This window comes from Lissotriton vulgaris, chromosome 1_1 (assembly GCF_964263255.1).
Source record: "Lissotriton vulgaris chromosome 1_1, aLisVul1.2, whole genome shotgun sequence".
NCBI lineage: Eukaryota > Metazoa > Chordata > Amphibia > Caudata > Salamandridae > Lissotriton > Lissotriton vulgaris.
Window position 1 is genome coordinate 1,323,564,733 of NC_141685.1, and position 16,597 is coordinate 1,323,581,329.

Below are 16,597 nucleotides of genomic sequence, written 5' to 3' on the forward strand. Positions count from 1 at the left end.
TTCCACTCGGTCCAGCCAGTCCGCGGCCACCTCAGGGTTATCAAAGAACCAAGTCTTTCTGTCATGTTCTATCCTCAGTCTTGCGGGATACAGCATTGAGTATTTCATCTCCCTATCTCTCAACCTCCGCTTTATGGACATGAAGCCCTGTCGCTGTCTCTGGACCATCTGTGTGAAATCAGGGAAGAACAACAGCGAAGCATTCTCGTATGCCAATAGACCAGTGGACCTCGCCGTTTGCAAAATGGTGTCCCGGTCACGAAAGTTCAAGACCCGGGCAATGATGGGACGCGGAGATGCCCCAACCTTCGGGCAGCCTCCGGGGATCCTGTGTGCTCTCTCCACAGTGAAAAAGTTACTAAGGCCCTTTGGCTTGAGATGGTTCAGAATAAGGTCCTCGACGAAGAAGTCAGGGGTCGCTCCCTCAGATTTTTCCGGGACCCCCAAAATGCGGACGTTATTGCGGCGTGCCCGACCCTCATATTCATCAAGCTTACTGTTGAATTGATGTCGGGTCGCCTTCAGGTCTCGCACTTCCTTCTGAAGCTCAGAGACGTCCTCGAGAAGACTCGTTGTTTTAACCTCCAGGTTTTTGACCTTCTCTGTAGTTTTCGTGAGGTCGGTTCTGAGAAGACCCACCTCAATGGCGACAGTGTCCAGTTTTATGTCCATCTTGCCCAAGGAGGATTGGACCCCAGCAATCGCGGCCATTAGGTCCTTCATGGTGGGGTCGTTGCTGACCGAATCCCCTTCGGTGCCTCCAGCCGGAGGTCGTTTCACGTCGCTGGGGTACCCCTTGGAAATGGCATATTTATTGATTCGGTTCGACTGGACCTGTCGAGTAGTTTTTGAGGTCTTCTGCTGACTCCTTTAGGAGTCTCTCGATGCCATCTCAAGCGCAAATGAGGGCGAAACCCACCACTCCTCAATCGAGTACGGGTTGGTGCTGCAATGGTCGGTATCTAGACCAGGCTGGGAGGCGCACGTCGTCGCAGTCGCGATCCGGATGCGACACAGGGCCCGTCCGGCCACTTCTGGTCTCTGTGACCGATGTTGTTGCACTCTGTCCCGGGTGATTCTTGAGCCGGGTCCCCGGACTCCGATGCCACAGGCCCCAATTTTTCCGGCGACGATATTCGGTCACCAAAGCCACCAAATGAACCAGAATTTCGCCTAGTGACTCAGGTGCTGGTCCCCCACCCGATGGTAGGGACAGGGCTCAGGATAGTGTGCCGGATAGTCGGTCAGGATGCGGCGGCTGGCGGAGCCGGTGCTCAAGCGGCCATCTTGGTTGCCGGCTCGACTCCTCCCGCTACAACACAAATTTTAGTCCCTATCCAAAGGACAATGCTCAAATTATATGGAAATACCCTCTCGCCTGCCACAGTAAGACTATGGGAAGTAAAGGAGGTAAATCTTAATGTACTTTACAATCCTAGTTTAAGGCAAATAACATACTATCAATTATATACCTATTGTTTTCTATATTCATAGACCAAAAACAACACCATCGTAAGATCACTGGGTAGTCATGCAAGGAACAATTCAAACAATTAAAAAAATACAATTTTGTTCTTTAAAACAAGGTATTCACCATGTACAGAGTATTGCAATTAAAAAAGAAATTTATACAAAAAACCAAGACAAGTCGACGCAGCGTTTCGGTGCTTTTGTTGAAGATCTATTCGAAAAGGGGGTGGTGATGAACAGAGTGTCTGAATTAAGCAGACCACTCTTACCCAGTCCAAAGATCAGGGCTTGATCCATCACCGTTATTTATCTCACTGCACCATCCCAGCACAGAACCTGGCTATATGCAAATCAGTCTGTCCCTGGCCCAGTGCATCATGGGAACAGGGCAGACTAAACTACCAAGCCAATTCTTCACCAGAAAGGAGACAAGCTACCGGGGACCGGTTTCTGACATTTCAGCCGTCTTCGGCCCGGCTTGCTTGAATCCTGATGGTGCAGTGAGAAAGGGACTCATGTCTGAGTATACCCTGCCACACCTATAGTGGCAAAAAACGATTCGAAAAGGGGGTGGTGATGAACAGAGTGTCTGAATTAAGCAGACCACTCTTACCCAGTCCAAAGATCAGGGCTTGATCCATCACCGTTATTTATCTCACTGCACCATCCCAGCACAGAACCTGGCTATATGCAAATCAGTCTGTCCCTGGCCCAGTGCATCATGGGAACAGGGCAGACTAAACTACCAAGCCAATTCTTCACCAGAAAGGAGACAAGCTACCGGGGACCGGTTTCTGACATTTCAGCCGTCTTCGGCCCGGCTTGCTTGAATCCTGATGGTGCAGTGAGAAAGGGACTCATGTCTGAGTATACCCTGCCACACCTATAGTGGCCAAAAAACGATTCGAAAAGGGGGTGGTGATGAACAGAGTGTCTGAATTAAGCAGACCACTCTTACCCAGTCCAAAGATCAGGGCTTGATCCATCACCGTTATTTATCTCACTGCACCATCCCAGCTCAGAACCTGGCTATATGCAAATCAGTCTGTCCCTGGCCCAATGCATCATGGGAACAGGGCAGACTAAACTACCAAGCCAATTCTTCACCAGAAAGGAGACAAGCTACCGGGGACCGGTTTCTGGCATTTCAGCTGTCTTCGGCCCGGCTTGCTTGAATCCTGATGGTGCAGTGAGAAAGGGACTCATGTCTGAGTATACCCTGCCACACCTATAGTGGCCAAAAACGATTCGAATAGGGGGTGGTGATGAACAGAGTGTCTGAATTAAGCAGACCACTCTTACCCAGTCCAAAGATCAGGGCTTGATCCATCACCGTTATTTATCTCACTGCACCATCCCAGCTCAGAACCTAGCTATATGCAAATCAGTCTGTCCCTGGCCCAGTGCATCATGGGAACAGGGCAGACTAAACTACCAAGCCAATTCTTCACCAGAAAGGAGACAAGCTACCAGGGACCGGTTTCTGGCATTTCAGCCGTCTTCGGCCCGGCTTGCTTGAATCCTGATGGTGCGGTGAGAAAGGGACTCATGTCTGAGTATACCCTGCCACACCTATAGTGGCCAAAAATGATTCGAAAAGGGGGTGGTGATGAACAGAGTGTCTGAATTAAGCAGACCACTCTTACCCAGTCCAAAGATCAGGGCTTGATCCATCACCGTTATTTATCTCACTGCACCATCCCAGCTCAGAACCTGGCTATATGCAAATCAGTCTGTCCCTGGCCCAGTGCATCATGGGAACACGGCAGACTAAACTACCAAGCCAATTCTTCACCAGAAAGGAGACAAAAAAAACAAGACAAGTCGACGCAGCGTTTTGGTGCTTTTGTTGGAGATCTGACAGCTTCTTCAGGACCGTTTTTTTTATTGACAAAAAAATGCATATATTTACACAACAGGCTCTTACGTACATAATAGTATATCAGGTGTGAGTCCTAATAGCAACACAATGTTACACTACATTATCTGGTGCATCAATAAAAACCTATACGTTGCCTTATTATTAAAAACATTGTTTACAAATCAATTTCTTTTATACTGGCTAACCCTTCTTGTACCAAACCACCTCCTCATATGGTGTGGTCTGTTCATCTCGACATATTGCCAGAGGAACCGCTTCAACATCATAGTTGTTTTAGATGGAATTCCGTCTATCTGTATCATCAACTCTAAGTATTTTTCTTTATCTATACAGCGACCCAGATGATTATATGTCATAACTAACCCTGGGCGAAGCACTACACTACGCTCGCGGAGTTTGCGAAGTTTGCGCAACTTCGCACTACGCGAGCTGCACGTAGCACAGTGCAAACACGGGTAGTGCAGCGTAGCATAGTGCAGCGCTCATTTTTTGCTTGTTCACGGTCCTGAACGTCATGTTTGCAACCACGAGCAAGCAAAATGACATCCCGGCGAGATTCTCAACGCGGGGAGATAATGATTCTCATTGTGAGTGGTTGCGCATGCTCGTGACCGATCTCAATGAGAAACTACCAGTTCGCGTTGAGAAAGCTGCAGCTCGAGTAATAATCTACTCGAGCAGCAGAAAACTACAGCTTGCACTGTGCAAGATGCCGTTTTCAATGATTGCACAGTGCCAGATGCTTGTCCGCACTGTCCAATTATTGAAAACACTTCTTGCACAGTGCGAACATGCTACTACGCAGCTCGCGTAGTGCGAAGTGAAGTTCGCGTAGTGCGAAGTGCACTTTGCGTAGCTTCGCGTAGCGCTACTTCGCGAACTACGCCCACCCTTAGTCATAACATACCTCTTAATGGCTAAAAGTGCATCTTTAGACACCCACGATCAAGGTGTAGTCATGCTGATTGTTTGTTATATTTCATTTAAACAATCTTGCAGTTCCTATATAATAAAACAGGGATAAAGATATCCTTAACACCCTCCTTTAGTTATTTCCTTATATTCATAGTATCAGGAGGATAGTTTACAATAAGTGTACCTTCAAACATAGATAGTACTTCATCGGTTTAGATAGAAGAAAAAGTACTGTACATCTTCATTTGACGTAGTTGTATACACTTCGTGATTCTGATTATCATGCTGGGTAGACAGAAATACATAACGTGTATATGAATAAACAATATTGACCCAGATAAGTGAAAATCAAAGAGTTGCTAGGAATAACAACCCTACCTTAATTTAAAATAGCTTAATGATGAACCTGAAGTCATCAGTTTATCAGGAGCCCAGGGAGGTGTGGAGACATCTTTCAATACGTCTTTATTTCATATGAACCCGTAACTCAATGTCGGGACAGTCTGTAGAAAAAAGTATTATTTAGAACCCCATCTTTCTTAAAAATTCTTTATGTATTAATACAGGGGCTATTTCCCTATCCTCTCTGTCAGTCAACTTCTTATTGTTGACTCGTCTGCTATTTAAGAAACCCCAATATACACTGCTCACCACAAAGTGGTAGCTTACTCTATTTTAACGTCCTCCACAGGCAATTTCCTAATGCGGATGATTCAAAAACCCCGGGGTTGCACAAAACGGACGTTACCAACTTGGTCCCATTAGCTAATACTATGGTGTCCCACCTCAAAATGAGCCCTCACGTCCCTCTTTGCTACGAACATTAAAAGCAAAGAGTACCCCACATTCAAGGCGCGTTAAACGCAGCATTTACCTTCAATGTAGACAAACTCGGTCTCCTGGCATCCGACCGCTCACGCGTATCCCAGTAGCCGCAATTCGTAAAGCCGCCATATTTGGTCAGTTTATATACGGCCCTCTTAGGTCAAAGGGCTAAAACATGCGTGCGTTACTATCCGAAGACCTTTGGTATAGCTTGTTAAGATCCCAATGAAATCCTAATAACTATAAGTAAATCGGGTGTTATTTCTTAGTACAGGATTTCATTGTCCTACACTCATGATGAGGGTAAAACAGACATCTACACCCTACGGATCGCTATGTTTTATTAAGGCTGGAGTGAAAATATCTAAATATATTATAGTACCTCTCTTTCTAAAGTTAATACCTGATAGGAGACAAACAATTTAAACTAATCTAACCTCTACATCGAAAATGGCACAGATATCTATTACTTAACGAGTGGCGGCCATCTTAGAGTGGTCTATGTACTAATCTATTCCTAAGGTAATGGATACACTCCTAGTAAAAAATGAATAAGGAGGCTCTGTTTACCACAAAACTAAATATTTCTATATTTCTCTGCAGCTACCTCTTATTTATGGGTGTATGTAACATAATGCAGTCCTTAAATCCATCTATTTGTATGCTCCATGTATAAATTCGAAAAATCCTATTTCTTTATAGGCATAGTATTAATATTGCTCCTAGGAGTCCAAAGCCTAATCAGGGTGAACCTACTGGGGGAGTCTGTTCATAGTTAATAAAATGACTCCTCTAAAGCGGGTACCACTCATCAGTAATATTATCTGCTATATCTTATTTTTTTAAACATTTTTTATATCCTATTGTATGTGACCCAAATGTTTAGTATCAGTATAAAATAGGTCAACCTAAACATAATATTTATCTCAATAGCTTCTCCCATTCCTCTTTGGTATTGAATCCCTTGCGGACTGAGTTAAACTTTAACATAAAAAACTGTTCCCTCTTTTTAGGTTTCGCCTGGCGATCTGCTGCGCAGCAGCGTTCGCGCAGGTGATGCAGGCGAAAACTTTTGTTTACCAGTATGGGGCTTTGTTCCGCCTCTCTGTTCCATTGGCTAGCTCCATAAATGGAGGCTAGCCATTGGAACAGAGATGCGTCACTCATTCCCCGAGCAGATTCGTGGGCGTTCCAGCGATTTTTAATCATCCCGCCCATTTTTGTGCCTCATGTGGCGGTGGGTGGTTGTTTTTTTTTTTCCGTATCGGCATGTTGGTTTCATTTGCAACGTGTGCTTTGCAGGTGTGGGCTGCGCGATTTCACTTTCAAAGAGTTGCTAGCAGGTAAGCGGCATATTTTAATACTTTTTTTAATCCCGTTCCCGCCCCACCCTCCCTCTGTCCGTGAGCCCGTTCCCGACCCCCCTCTCTCTGTCCGTCTGCCCGTCCACGCCCCCCCTCCCGCTGTCTGTGTGCCCGTCCCCCCTCCCGCTGTCGGTGAGCCCGTCCCCCCTCCTGCTGTCCGTGTGCCCTTCCCCACTCCTGCTGATGCACCAGAGGCCTGTGGCTGAAGAGCGATGAACTAAAACATGAATAGGCAGCAAGGAGGTCGGGCTTCATCTCAGGGGCCCAGATGAACATACTGCGAGGGACACGCCAAGCCACATGCAGTATCACCTCCCAATTCACACTGTGCAAGTACGATTTGCAATTTGGAACCAGAATGGCCACGTTGAGAGCATGCCCCCCTCTCCTTGGAACTTGTAAGGCCAGCGATCAAAGTTGCGTGAAATAGAAAGCAGTGCCCTTCGGTCGATTCCTGTTCCATAACGGCAGTTTCAGAACGCGCCCTTTGTTTGTGGCATTATACCCTTCACCTGTGGCAATGGGGGCACGTCCAAAATAGAGACCCGACCCAGACTTCTGCTGTCGCTTGGGGGCTGGCGTTCTTACTTTTGTACCTCTGTGAAATCGTGCACGCAACCAGAGCCCACTTCAAATACTCATAATGTGGATGTGTGAGTCTCCAGTTCTCTTTTCCTAAGTTCAGTGAGTGTATGGGGTGCATAGCGAAGGACAGGCGGGGTCATACCGCTTCACCTCCCAGATGCTGCATCAGGGTGAGTGTGTACATACGGACAAGCCCGAACCAAGCAATGAGTTTTGGAAAGACAGGACTTCACCATTGCATGTAAATCTCACAATGATTATATGATGCTTAAGACTTATTGTTATTCTGTTCCTGTGTCAACCTTCAAAAGCATCCCAAACGCGCACCTTAACAGTCTGAGTATTTGCACTGTTTACAGACTTTAGTCTGCCCGTACTAAGCACATGCTGCAAACAGAGCAGTGGCCACCATCTTCCCTCATTAAGCACACAGTGCAAATAAAGCAGTGTTTACAGTCTTTCCTCTGCCCTTACTGAGCTTTGTTTACATACTCCCTCACTAAACACACAATACAAATAGTGCATGATTTACATTATTTTTGTTTGTCTGCTTCTAATAAGGAAAAGACACAAATAGTGGAGTGTTTTAACTTCATTTGTGTCTGCTCCCACTAAACACATGATGTTTACTGTATGCCTAAATGCCATTGCTAAGCACGATGCAGATAATGCAAAGTTTACATTCTTTTTGTGGAACGTATTCCACAAAGTATTTATAAGCATATTAACTAGTACTCCTGTAGTTCTGAATCCCAAATAGAAATAATTGATGAAGAGCTTGGGAGAGCCCTATCTTTGACTACGCCTTTATGGAGCTGAGGCTCTGTGTGTGTGGCTCTGTGTGTGTGTGTGGCTCTGTATGTGTGTGTGTGGGGGGCTCTGTTGGTGTGTGTGGGTCTGTGTGTGTGTGTGGGTCTGTGTGTTTTTGTGTGGCATTTGCCAGAGATTAAACTATTGGCATTGTCTGTTTTCGAAAACCAACACATAAATACAAATTTTGTCATTTACAATGCCAATAGCTCAAACTTTTCAAAAGTCGAAACCATTGCATTGTAAATGCTTGTTTCTTTTTAGTGTGAAATCACCACCTCTGTAATTGATTTTAATAGTTTCTATCACACACCATCTAATATCCTCTGTTGTATGTTTGTTTTCGAACCAATGTTCAACCAATGGGGCTAACTTTTTTGACGTCCTAATGGCTGACCTGTGTTCATTGATTCGAATCCTAACATATATCTATTGACATGGGCATTTTATTAGATAGATAAAAATTTTTGATCTACAGTTATAAAATTCCTTATGATAGTGAACTTTGTTATTCACTGTCACTTCAGGGCCTTTGAGAATATATTTACAGTTGGTACAACTACAACACTCAAAAGTCCCTTTTGGTAAGGGTGTTTTTGTGTAGCCTAGATTGTTTCTGATTGACTGTTCCTAATTGTTTTATTCCTCCTATACGAAAACATGGGTTTAGGGAGGGTGATATTGCTATTATTAGTGACCAAATGCCAGTTACAATTTACAATATTTTTGATCTTGTTACTAATACTGCTATGGTTGGTAACAAAAATCAAAGGATGTGTTTGTGTTTCATTCATGTCAGCTTTTTTATCAAAAAACGTATCCCTGTTGAAATATTTAGCTCTCTTGTATGAATTACTAATTAGTCGCTTGGGATAACCTCTAACTACAAATTTTTGTGTCAGAACCTTAGCATGTTTATCGTAATCTATATTATTGGTGAAATTTATCCTTAATCTAAGGGCTTGCCCATAGGGGATATTGTTTTTCTGACAGGCCGGGTGGTAGCTCGAATAATGCAGCATGGTATTTCTGTCTGTTGGTTCCGAAAAAAGTTCCACTAGAAGAATACCATCCTCATGTTTAATAAGGATGTCTAGGAATTCACATTGGTTTCTATTAAAACAATGGGTGAACTTAAGATTCTTATCCCCAGGTTTAACCAATCTATAAACTCCCTCAACTGATCCTCTTCACCTGTCAACAGTGGAGCTCAAATTTTCCACTTTTTCTATCATCACCGTCGTGTCTTTTATGTATGCTTTTTGTTGTGTAACTAAAGGTTGTAAGAAGATATCAATATATTTCCTGAGAGGCTGTGTGAGAGAATTGATACTTGACACAATAGGCCTCATAGGGGGATTTAGCTCATCTTTATGGATCTTAGGGAGCCCGTAAAGGGCAGGTATAGTCGGGTATTCATTTTAAAGAAAGTTATATTCGTCCTGGCAGATTATACCATCTTCCTTGGCAAAAGCCAGCATATGGCTGATTTTCTGAGATAACTTATTTATCTCTGCCCTACTTGAGGGGCAGTAATGTGTTTTGTAATTAAGAAGGAAAAGCATACCGGTGTTATAGTCCTCTGTATTCATAATCACTATGCTGCCTCCCTTGTCCGCTGGTTTTACAGTTATCGTTATATCCTCTTCAAATGCTTTAAGAGCATTGTTTTTGGTCACCGAAAGATTATGATCTATCCACCCTTTCTTGTCTAATAGGTCTTCTATTCCTTTTTCCACACACCTCTCAAACACCTCTATGTCCTTTTTAACCATATTGGAGTGAGGAGTCGAGCATGATTTAGCTTTCAAGCCTGATTTGTTCATGGTAGGTGTAGGAGAGTAGGGTCTGCAATCCTATGATCACCCAGACTTTTTGCTTTTGTTTCACTGGTTTACGACTTTCTCGGGCTGTGGGCCTGCCAATCAGACCCACAGCCTAGCTGTTCTCTCGCTAAATTGCTGTGTGTACCCTAGGTGCATTACCCAATTGGAACTGGGCCACCCTGTCAGACCCTGTAACTCAGGGCATCGGTGTACCCAGGGCCTACCAGGGGCTGAAGCATGTATTATGCCACCCCTGGTTGGCCATCTAAAATCTGACACAACTGGCTGCACGACAGGTGGGGCAACGTGGCGTACTCGCCCGTTGCTATAGGTATAGTATCCCTATACCTAACCTTAAAATGGACACCCGAGTTACTATCAGTCACTCCTATGGCAGGCCTTGACAATCCTGAAGGCAGAGTGCATGGAACCATGTGAATTGGGCTCTGGCACGAGCCGAGCCCGGTTGCAGCTTGCGGAACCAAGACCCAATGGCTGTTCCATGATAACGCGTATCATATCGGTAACTTCGGTATCGCGTTATCAAGACATGTCGAGTAAGGTGTCATACGAATCGGGATGCTGCCCCCTCACCAATTCTGGCGACGAGGTTAGCATTCCGCCCTTCTAGAGGGACACGACATGTACGTAACTGTGAACCCCGGTTAAAGTTAACTGAAGCCTCAGCTCCACAAAATGGACGCTGCCACCACAGACACGAGTCTGACCTCCTGCTGCTGGGAGTCCTTCCAGCGAGGAGAGCTTGGACAAAGGGTTTCCTGTCAAGGGCGGTGTTCGCACCGTCCCAGACAGGGTTTGTGTATTCTGGGTAGGTAGGGCTTTGCAAGAAGGTGACTGCGGAGTGGCACCCCGGTGCTCACTACGCATCTGCCGGCTAGAACCAGTTCCAGGGGCGCGCAGCCCCTGACCTGGGGAAAGTCCAGCAGGGGGAGAGGGGTGTAACTACCCCCCTTCCTGGTCCCACCCCTAGGGTAGGACCTAGTCATGTACCCACCCCTTTCTTTAGGATAAAGGCCGGAGCGGGGACCCTTCCAAATTAGATCATCTTTGAATCAAGAACTACTTTCTACGAAAGGACATTCGAGACTCTTCTCAAGATTTCTCCCTTGTGGCTAAGGAGTAGTCACCCTGCATCCGCAGGCACCATCTAAGAACTCTGCGGTTTGCTGCAAGTCCTTCCTCAGGAATCCGACGGCCCAGCTCGACGAGAACCGGCTTCCCTGGCACCTCTGACCTCTACCCACATCGTCAGCTCAGCTGAGATCTGTGGGTGCGACGAGACCTCGAGGGACCGGCCATCATCAAAACCTGCACGCTTTCTTAATCCAGCACGACCACCGAAGGAATCCTCTGGTGAGTGCTCTGGGGTCCGAGAAGCCCCGATCCTGAGCAGCTCCAGCACCGAAGTGCAGCCTCCCAGCATCTCCACGATCTGCATGGGGCCCTTCTGCTCGCCGCTCAGCACGTTGTCCGATCACTAGCCGCTGGCTTGTGATCTCCTTGACGACATCCGACACCCAACGCTGCTGGTCTGGTTGCTCCAGACGGGCCCTTGCTCCCTTTTACGAGAGGAGCACCCCGGACCCTCCTAGTCCACTCAAGACGCCATTTTAGGCCCACCACGTGGCCCTGAAATCTGCCAAGGCTTGTTGCCCCAACCCTGGGCCCAGCAACGCCGACAGCATCAACCTTCGTGGGACAGCTCGCACCTCCATCCTGGTCGCCGACAACGCCTCCTGGTCCGTGAGACTGCAGAGCCTAGCGTCGCCCACTCACCTAGTCGAGGTGACGGCCATCCGGTGCCTTCCTGGTACCCTCTGACTACTGGCTAGTAGTACGAACTTGGTCCCCTCTGCTTTCAGGTATCATCGATCTCTGATCCAGGCTTGGATCTCTACGAACTATTCATCACTGGTCACCGGCCAGCAACTCCTTTTCTTCCGGCTCCTGGCTCGCCAGCGAAGACCCCCGACGCCTGTAAGCCTGTTGCAGCCGCAGCCCTCGTGGCTAGGTAACTCCGGCATTTCGGTGCCTGCATAGCCTCCTTACTTAAGGGTCCTGAGTCCCTCGCTTCCGACTTGCCTTATCGGGTCCGCCCGAGACCACTAGAACTTTCCGTGCCCTCGGGCATTTGTTTTAATTGTGCACTTGAAGTATTTTCCTAAGAGTTTTGTTCTGTGCTTAGTACCCTGTCCTCATAAAGAGTACAGGGCTGTTGTGATTCTAATAAATATACTGTTTATTTTCATAACACTTGTGTGGTGTCCTTTCACTTGGTGTTCAAGGGGTATCTGATGGTATAACAGCTGGCTTAACACGCCCTCTAGAGTTTAGCCCGAAGACTGCTCGTATCCACGCTACTGTGATAGCTGGTCTAAGGTTGACTTACAACCAATCACCATAAGGGTTGTTTGGAACGATACATAGTGGTCACTAGAATAGTGAACACTGCATATCGGGCCAACTTCTCACATTGGTGAGCAGCGGTTGGGATTTGAGCTTGCTGTTGTTTTACCACGCATATCCTAAGAATATCTTGTGAAAGATCGCATAAGTACTCCAGGTACATATAACTTAGCTTAGAATACTCTGAGTTCTACTGAACCAGCTGTTGTAGCTCCTCAAGGCTTAGCACACCTTGGCTACAACTCTTAGCAAGGGATCAGTAGGTAAACATATAGTGTAGGTAGGTGCATCACTTACACCACACTAGAAGCAGCATGTCCGACAAAGGAGGAAACTCTGAGTCTCCCCTTGTGTCAGTCGACCTTCCACAGGTCACGTCCAGATATGCTGCACTTAGCTTCCAAGAGATGCGACAGCTCTGTACATCTCGGAAGCTAAAACAGGGTTCTAACCCTACAACTCCATTTCTGATTGGTCTCTTGGAGACTTATGATGCCAGGAGGGCGGGTAACACCGACCCTTCTCATCCAGAAGAGAGTATGCCCCCCCTCGAGGGAACCGCAGGTGACCCTGACCATATCCATCTCTCCGCAGAAGGTGAAGAGGAGGACAAGGAGCCAGAGACATCTGGGGACGAGGCAGACAAAGGTCCAGTAATAGTTAGTCAGCTAACACAGGACAACTTAAGCCGGCACGAGAATGGTACTAGGAGACCCCTGGGGCCTCTCTAAGGCCAGCTTAACATTGGGAACGGACGAGTTAGGTCTCTGTCGAGAGGCTCTAATAGATCCGTTCGAACCAATGGCTCTCGAGGCTCTGCTCGAAGAGGGATGACTTCACCTCAGAGGAGAGTGTACGAAGCGAAGGAGCGGGAAGTCAATCTGCGGATCGAAAGGGAAGAACTTGCCCTAGCCAAAGAAAGACTCGCCTTTGCTCGAGAGCAAGAATTGAGTGGGACAATTCCCACTGGTGGCAGCATTCCCCCACGGGAACCCAGGAGTTTAGACACTAAGTACCTGAATAAGATAGTGCCCCCCTTTAAGCAAGGGGACGACATCCACAAATGGATTACTGCTTTGGAGCGGGCCTGCACTGTACAGTGCATCCCCCAGAGTCAGTGGGCAGCTATCTTGTGGCTCTCCTTTGATGGTAAAGGTAGAGATAAGCTCCTCACTACTAGAGTAGAGGACGCTAACAATTACCAGGTCCTGAAGAACACACTGATTGATGGGTTCGGCCTAACCACTGAGCAGTACAGGTTGCTGTTCAGGGATACCCAGAAAACTCAGTCTCAGGACTGGTCTGATTTCGTTGATTGTGCCACTAAGGCTTTGGAGGGCTGGTTGCTGGGCAGTAAGGTTACTGAATATACAGGATTGTACAATTTGATCATGCGAGAACAAATTTTAAACAATTGTCAGAACCAGTTGTTGCATCAGCACCTTGTTGACTCGGATCTGACCTCTCCCCAAGAATTGGGAAAGAAGGCAGACAGATGGGTCAGGACAATGGTTAAGCAAAACTAGGCCCAGAACCAGGGTGGTCAGAAGAAAGCAGACCAGAAGGGTAAAGATTCGAAAGGGGAACAAACTGCCCAGAAGTCTTCGACAGGTCCCCAACAACCCAAAGAGGGGGGGGGTCAGGCTTCCCAGAAAAAGAAGAATCAAGAAGGCCAATCAAAAAGGTGGTGCCAATACTGTAAAAGTAAAACTCACTGGTTTAGTGAGTGCACCAAGAAAGGAGGGCAGACTCCTGCTACTGCAGCCCCTAAGGCACCTGTGCCCCCTAGTACAGCCAGCAGTAGTAGTGCGCCTCCCAAGGGACTAGTTGGGTTAACCTTGGGTTCTGAGGGGTGTGACAACTTAGTTGGTACACTCACTCAGGCTGTCCTTGTCTGTACAGGGGATGTGGATATATCCCCTGATGTCAGTCCCAATACTTTGGGCAAATACCGACAGACGCCTTTAATAAATGGAAGAATGGCTCAGGCCTACAGGGACACTTGTGCCAGCGTCACCATGGTGACGCCTAACTTTGTGGACCCTGGACAGATCATGCCAGGTACAGATTTCCTGGTGACCAATGCCAGCAACGTCACTACCAGTCATAGTATGGCGATTGTTGCTTTCTCCTGGGGAGGGGTAAATGGCCAGAAAAAGGTTGTTGTTAGTTCAGACCTCCCAGTGGATTGTTTGTTGGGCAATGATTTGGAGTCATCGCAATGGTCAGAAGTGGAGCAACGGACTCACATGGAGATGTTAGGCTTGCCAGCACACGTGTTTGCTGTGACCAGGTCACAGGTCAGACGATGCCCCACTGAACAGGTGCTGGATCCTGGAACAACGGACCAGACACCTCCCAAGAAGAAGAGCAGTCGGGTTAAGGCCTTCCTTCCCCCTTGCCCCAGGTCGAGGATCAAGTCTCAGAGGAGGCTGACCTCCAGGAATTGCGGGAAACTGAACCTAAAGAACTCGAACTTGATCAAGTTGAGTTTCTGGGCTCAGGGGGACCCACATGAGAAGACCTGGGGAAGGACCAGTTAGACTGCCTTTCCCTTGAACCCCTCAGACAGCAGGCTGCTGCTGAGGCTGCTGGGAACGCCACAGGTACCCACAAGGTATACTGGGAAGATGGACTCCTGTACACTGAGGCAAGAGACCCCAAGCCTGGCATGACCAGGAGGCTGGTTGTCCCCTTGTCTCAGCGTGGTTTCCTCCTTACCTTGGCCCACGAGATTCCCTTAGCAGGACACTTAGGCCAGACGAAGACGTGGGACAGGCTTGTCTCGCACTTTCACTGGCCTCACATGAACGAAGATACCAAGGAGTTTTGCCGCTCCTGTGTCACTTGCCAAGCCAGTGGTAAGTCAGGTGGCACGACAAAGGCCCCCCTTATACCAATGCCTGTGGTGGGGGTGCCCTTTGAACGGGTGGGGATTGACATCGTCGGTCCCATGGAACCACCAACAGCATCAGGGCACAAGTTTATACTGGTGGTAGTGGATCATGCCACCAGGTATCCTGAAGCTATTCCCCTTAGGACCACTACAGCACCTGTTGTGGCAAGAGCCCTAGTTGGAGTGTTCTCCAGAGTGGGCTTCCCTAAGGAGGTCGTCTCCGACAGAGGTGCAAACTTCATGTCGAGCTACTTAACTGCTATGTGGAAGGAATGTGGTGTTAACTACAAGTTCACTACACCCTATCACCCACAATGCAATGGGCTTGTTGAGAGATTCAACAGGACCCTGAAAGGGATGATTCATGGACTACCTGAAAAGCTTCGGCGTAGATGGGACGTCCTTATCCCCTGCCTTTTATTCGCTTACAGAGAAGTCCCACAGAAGGGGGTTGGCTACAGCCCTTTTGAACTTTTGTACAGGCATCCTGTAAGAGGACCCCTGTGTTTGGTGAAGGAAGGATGGGAGAGACCTCTCAAAAAGCCTGCAACCAGCATAGTGGACTATGTGCTTGGTCTCCGCTCGCGGATGGCTGAGTACATGGAGAAGGCATCCGAAAACCTTAAGGCCAGCCAAGAACTCCAAAAAGCTTGGCATGACCAAAAGGCTGTCTTGACTGTTTACCAGCCCGGACAGAAGGTGTGGGTGTTGGAGCCAGTGGCCCCAGCAGCACTCAAGGACAAATGGTCCGGGCCCTACACCATTCTGGAGAAAAAGGGAGAGGTCACCTACCTGGTAGACCTTGGAACTCCCCGGAGCCCCAACAGGGTGCTCCATGTCAACAGGCTCAAAGCATATGTCGACAGGAAGGACATGAGTTTGCTCATGGCCATAGATGAGGGACAGGAGGAGGAGAGTGACCCTCTCCCCGACCTGCTCAGTCAGAATCCTGACAATGGATCGGTAGACGGTGTTGTCTTTTGTGGCAGCCTCTCCGAACATCAACAGGAGGATTGTAAACAAGTTCTTCAATCCTTCCGGCATATGTTCTCTCTAACACCCAGTCAGACCAATTGGTGCACCCATGAGGTTGACACTGGTGACAGCTTGCCCGTCAAGAGTAAAATCTACAGGCAGCCCGATCACGTTAGAGACTGCATCAAAAGTGAAGTGCAGAAAATGTTGGAGCTGGGAGTCATTGAACCCTCGGATAGCCCTTGGGCTAGTCCCGTAGTTCTAGTGCCGAAACCTCACACCCCGGGCGGTAAGAAAGAGATGAGGTTCTGCGTAGACTACAGGGGTCTCAATGCAGTCACTAAGACTGATGCCCACCCAATACCAAGGGCAGACGAGCTTATCGATAGATTGGCTTCGGCCAACTACTTAAGTACGTTTGACCTGACAGCTGGGTATTGGCAAATCAGGTTAGCTGAGGACGCCAAGCCTAAGACCGCATTTTCTACCCCTGGTGGACATTATCAGTTCGTGGTGATGCCCTTTGGTTTGAAAAATGCACCTGCCACCTTCCAACGGTTGGTGAATCACGTTCTCACTGGGCTGGATGACTTCTGTGCGGCGTATCTCGACGATATCGCTG